Source organism: Vidua chalybeata (assembly GCF_026979565.1).
Source record: "Vidua chalybeata isolate OUT-0048 chromosome W unlocalized genomic scaffold, bVidCha1 merged haplotype SUPER_W_unloc_3, whole genome shotgun sequence".
NCBI lineage: Eukaryota > Metazoa > Chordata > Aves > Passeriformes > Viduidae > Vidua > Vidua chalybeata.
In genome coordinates this window covers 1385595-1391107 of record NW_026530338.1, presented here as the reverse complement: position 1 = coordinate 1391107, position 5513 = coordinate 1385595, and positions in this window count along the sequence as shown.

The following is a 5513-nucleotide window of genomic DNA, read 5'->3' as shown; positions in this document are numbered from 1 at the left end:
TGAAAAGTTTTGCAGCGCGCTTTGCAAAGGAACGCTGCTAATGAAACCCCATTCAAAAGTGTCCCGCTCCACTGGAAGAACAATTCTCGTGGGATAAGCTGCCATCAATTGCAAACACTGCTGACAGCATTTGATTATCAAATGGGCAAACAAGTCAAGCAGCATTATCGCGTCCTGGAGTCCCGGGGGTCCGTCTGGCCCCCAGGGCAGCAGCCACCGTAGGTGTCCCGGATAGCACTGTGCTGATGAGGCGCAGCCTGTCTGGGCCCCCCAGCTAGCTCCGAGCTGCTGGCTACTTTAGCGAGCACTTGTGGAGTGATTTCAGCTCCAGTGATTTCAGCTCTTAGTGATTTCAGCTCTGTGCTCGCAAAGTGCCTCAGCAGACGCAGGGATGGAGAGAGGTGAAGGCTGTGTGGAGTTCTGCGGAGATGTCTTTATTGGCAGCTTCTGCAAAGGGTTCCAGTGACAGCTCTTCCGCTGAAGAGGGCAAAGGTATGGATTTAAGTAGGCTGTTGAGGGATCGGGAATTGTCCAATGGCTGGGGTCAAGGAGAATACGACCTATAGCCTTACAGAAAGATAACAGGGGTCTGAGTGCGGAAGAGGGGCAGCTCTGGTCCACTCATCATGACTCTGCATTTCTTATCTTAGGCTAGTGACCGCCATGGAGGCCTTGCAGGGCCTCTGACTGCTACACTCCTACACCCAGAAGATGCCCCACGGTTTGCCTTCTCGGTTCCTACCATCACTCGAGAAGCCCCGGTGAAGTGCTACCACTGGAAAGTATTGCCTCAGGGAATGAAGTGCAGTCCTTCCATCTGCCTTCATTGCTGTCCCTGGTGTGTTCCCAGAAAAGGGAAGCCATCATCCTACACTACATGGATGATGTGCTTGTGTGTGCCCCGATGACACTATACTCCAAGATACACGTGACCTAGTGGTTAAAGTTTTAACGTCTGCTGGATTCCAACTGCAGGAAGAGAAAGTTCAAAGGATGCCACCTTGGAAGTACCTGGGCTTGGAGATCACTGCGTGGACCGTTGTTCCGCAGAAATTGGAAATTGATAGTGATCCCAAAACCCTAGCAGATCTCCATTCCCTGTGTGGGTCTTTGAACTGGGTCAAGCCTTGGCTAGGCCTCACCAACGAGGACCTAGATCCCCTCCTCAATTTATTGAAGGGGGACAGAGAGCTAGATTCTCCCAGGGAACTTACCCCAGAGGCAAAATCCGCAATCCAAAAAGCACAAAAGGCTTTGGCCAAGAGGCAGGCTCATCGTTATCAGCCCAAGCTGCCTTTCAAATTCATTGTTCTGGGAAAGCTACCACACTTACATGGCTTGATATTCCAATGGATCGAAGGGCAGAAGGATTCACTCTTAATCATAGAATGGGTTTTCCTCTCCCACCAGCGATCTGAAACCATCACATAGCTACAAGAGCTGATAGCTCACCTCATCTGGAAGGCCAGGGTGAGACTGTGTGAGCTGTCTGGTTGTGACTTTAAGTGTATTCACCTCCCGGTCAGACTTTCAAAGGAAGGAAAGAACTCTCCCGAGAGGTTGACTAAAGAGATGTTCGAGCACCTGCTCCAGAGCAATGCCAATCTCCAGCTGTCTCTGGACAGCTACAGTGGACAAATCTCAGTCCACACCCTGTCACACAAATGGTTTAATGAGGAATTCCACCTCATTCCTCCTGAGAAAAGGAGTCGTAGGCCACTCAAAGCTCTTACAGTATTTACTGATGCATCTGGCACATCCCACAAGTCGGTGATGACTTGGAGAAATCCCCAGACTCAGCATTGGGAAGCTGATGTTGAGTTTGTGGAGGGGTCGCCCCAGGTCGCCAAACTGGCCGCAGTTGTGAGAGCCTTTAAGAAGTTCTCGGAGCCAATTAATTTGGTCACCGACTCAGCCTACGTGGCGGGAGTAGTGTCCAGGGCGGAGCAGGCAGTTTTCAAAGACATCGAGAACGAGCATCTCTTCAGGTTGCTCTCAAAACTAATTTATTTAGTTTCAGATCGGGATCATCCGTTTTATGTGATGCATGTGAGGTCACATACTGATTTGCCAGGCGAAATCGCAGAAGGTAATCGCAAAGCAGATTCCCTTGCCGCCCCAGCAGAAATGGCACGCCTTCTGGATGTCTTCCAACAGGCAAAGCTAAGTCACCAGCAATACCATCAGAATGTGCCAGGTCTGATCCGTCAGTTCCAACTAACATGGAGTCAGGCTCAAGCCATTGTGGCCACCTGTCCCAGTTGCCAGCTACAGGCCATGCCATCACTGGGTGTTGGGGTTAACCCCTGAGGCCTTGGAAACTGTGAAGTGTGGCAAACAGACATCACACACATTCCCAGTTTCAGTCGCCTAAAATATGTCCATGTAAGCATAGACACATATTCAGGTGCAGTTTATGCCTCTGCCCATGCAGGGGAAAGGGCTGTGCATGCCAAACAACACCTGGTGCAAGCCTTTTCAGTGTTGAGGATCCCTAGGGAAATTAAGACCGACAGTGGCCCAGCATGTGCCTCCAAGGAGTTCCTAGAGTTTGTCCAGCAGTGGGGGGTAGAGCATAAGACAGGCATTCCCCATTCTCCCACAGGTCAAGCTGTAATTGAGTGTGCCTACCAGACACTCAAACAAGTCCTGACTAGGCAGAGCAGTGTAGCAGCCAGAGGCCCTGCAAGGCCTCCCTGGCGGTCACTTGCCTAAGATAAGAAATGCCTAGTCATGATGACTGGACCAAAGAAGCCCCTCTTCTGCCTTCGGACCCTCGTTATCTCTCTGTAAGACTATAGGTCATATTCGCCTCGACCCTTACTATTGGACCATTTCCCAAAACCCCTACAACCCTATATAAACCCCCATTTCTGCCCAGTTTGGCAGAAGAGCTGTCACTGAAACCCTTCACAGAAGCTGCCAATAAAGACACATCTGTGGAACCTCACACAGCCTTCTCCTCTCTCTCTCCCCACGCGTCTGCCGAGGTACCTTAACAAGCAAAGAGCTGAAATCACTGAAGAGCTGAATTCACCAAAGAGCTGATCTCACTTAAGAGCTGAGCTGCTTGCTAAGATTGCTTGCGGCTGGAAGCTTGCCTGAGGGACCTGGACAGGTTGTGCTCAGCGCTATCCGGGACACCTATGGCAGCTGGGGTCGGATAAACCCCGAGAACCCCAGGCCGTAATAGAGCAGTTCTACAGTGCAGATGTCACCACAACAAAAGCTCTGCAAAGCCCTGTTTACAATCAACTTTCTGAATTGTTAATTTGAAAATATGAGTCCTTCAGTGGTACGTCATTTTCACAGTAATAATCACTTTAAATTGTCACAGCCTCCACCAGTCCTCATTAAGGACCCAGAAACTTGGGAAACCAAGGGTCCTTATGAGCTCGTTACCTGGGGGCGTGGCTACGTGTGCATGTCCACCCCTGCAGGCCCATGTTGGATACCCCAAAAGTGGGTAAAACCTTTCGTCCCCAAAAATCCAGCACCAGCAGAAGGGGATGAAAAGCAAGCAGCTGTGGCCTCAAAAAGAAGATGCCGCCAGAAAGAGGAAAGCCTTCTTACAGTCCCGCAGACCCCTGACTTTTAACATGCTTTAAAATGTTTGGTTTTCCTTTTAGAAAAGAAAATCTGCCTCCCATTCTACCTCACAATGAGTCCTGTCCAAATTATCATCCTGTTTGTGTTGAGCAGTCTGACAGCCACGTGGATCATCCCTCAGCCACGCCAAAACATCTGGGTGACCCTGGCACAGACTCTCTAACAAGAAAATATATGCCTGTCCACTGCAGCAGCAAAGACACCCTATGTCTATCAGCCTGGTAGGGATTCCATTGCAAGCTGGAGAGTATCCAGCCAGCTTTGACACACCTATGCCGGACCCAGGTCTAATTTGTGGAGATCAGGCATGGGCAGGAATCCCATCTCGGCTTTTAGAAGGGCCATGTACCATCAGGTGGTTGTCCCTGTTGGCACCCAACCAAACCTTGATTGACAAATGGACTCAAAAAAACACTTCAGCCCACAAAATCCAAAAGAGAAGTGCTGACAATTTGGACCCAAATTGCGATTCAGAAATTTTTCATTGGGCCAAGTCAAAAAAGAGTTGCTGTATCCCTGTTCCTTCCATGAGTCGCAGCAGCCAAAGCTCAAGGTGAACTGGGCCACCTAGAGTGATGGGTGGTCAAACAAGCGAATTTGACATCCACCGCCATCAGCTCCCTCCTAGAGGATGAGGAGATTACCAGGCAGGCCACACTCCAAAATCGTGCAGCCATAGACTTCCTCCTGCTGCTGCATGGACATGAGTGCCAGGAATTTGAAGGATTTTTTTGCTTGAACTTAACATCAAAAGCACCCAACGTCCACGCAGCTCTCCAAGAAGTGAAAAGCTTGATCGGACAAATGAAGCAAGAATCAGAGGACTGGTTCAGCAATCGGATGAAGACTGAGGACTCTCGGGGTGGTGGACCTCCATAGTTAAAACAATTCTGTTGGTTTTTTTTGTTGTTTTTCTAATTGTACTAGCGTTCGGAATTCTACGTGGCATAATTTTAAAAGCCATCAACAGTATAATCCTCACTACCTCAGAAGTCAACCGCACAGAGTTTGTGGACCAAAGGCAAACTAATAGGCCTGCAAATCATGAGTGGTGGACAAATTCACATTCTGTATCAGAATAAGTCCGACGCTTTTCTTTTAACTTTGTTTTAGCAGAAAAGGGGGAGGTGCTGTATTGCACTAAGTAGTTTATTTAGTTATTATTTTGCACTGGGTGACTGGAATAGTTTTTATATTGCACTAAGTGGTTTGTTTGTATCACATGGTTTGTTCCGCACACCCCTCCTCCTCCTAGGTCCTGTGGTGGTGGTCTTATCCCGGGTTACTTCCTCCCCTCGCCCCTCCCATCAATTGTATCCCATTGGCTGTGGTCCCTCTCCTCTGCCCCCCACCCCCTGGGTTTAAAATCCCCCACCACGAGACCCTTGATCTCTTTTTCCTCTGAGACGCCCCTTTACTCCTTGGAGGTGTTCCACAATAAAGTTGTGGGACGTTCGTCCTGAGAAGAAGAGCGCCTCACATCTTTTACCTTTGTTCTTGTCGGCGAAGCTGGGGTCCAGAGCTAGCCAGGGGACCCCACGAAGGCTTACCTAATGGCACTCACTGACTTAAGTTCAGCACTCCATACATTTCCCTTTATTTTATTGGACAGAGGAAGGAAACATTAGCAAACCTCTTAGACTTACACGAAGCGGACCCCTGTTGCCAGAGAATCACTGGTCTGTGTAGGCCCCCACCCTGACCCCTTCCACCTCCCCTGAGGTTTGGCTATCCCTCTTCCCTAGAGATAGCCTCAGAGTCAGGGGTTCAGACTTCCGCACCTTGCCCAAGCTGGACTTCCCACCCCCTGTACCTTGAGCAAATGGACTACACGACTACCCCTCGCAGTCGCGGTGCTAAAAAGTCCTATGATACTGTAGGCCCCCTTGCCTTGGGGTCAGCGT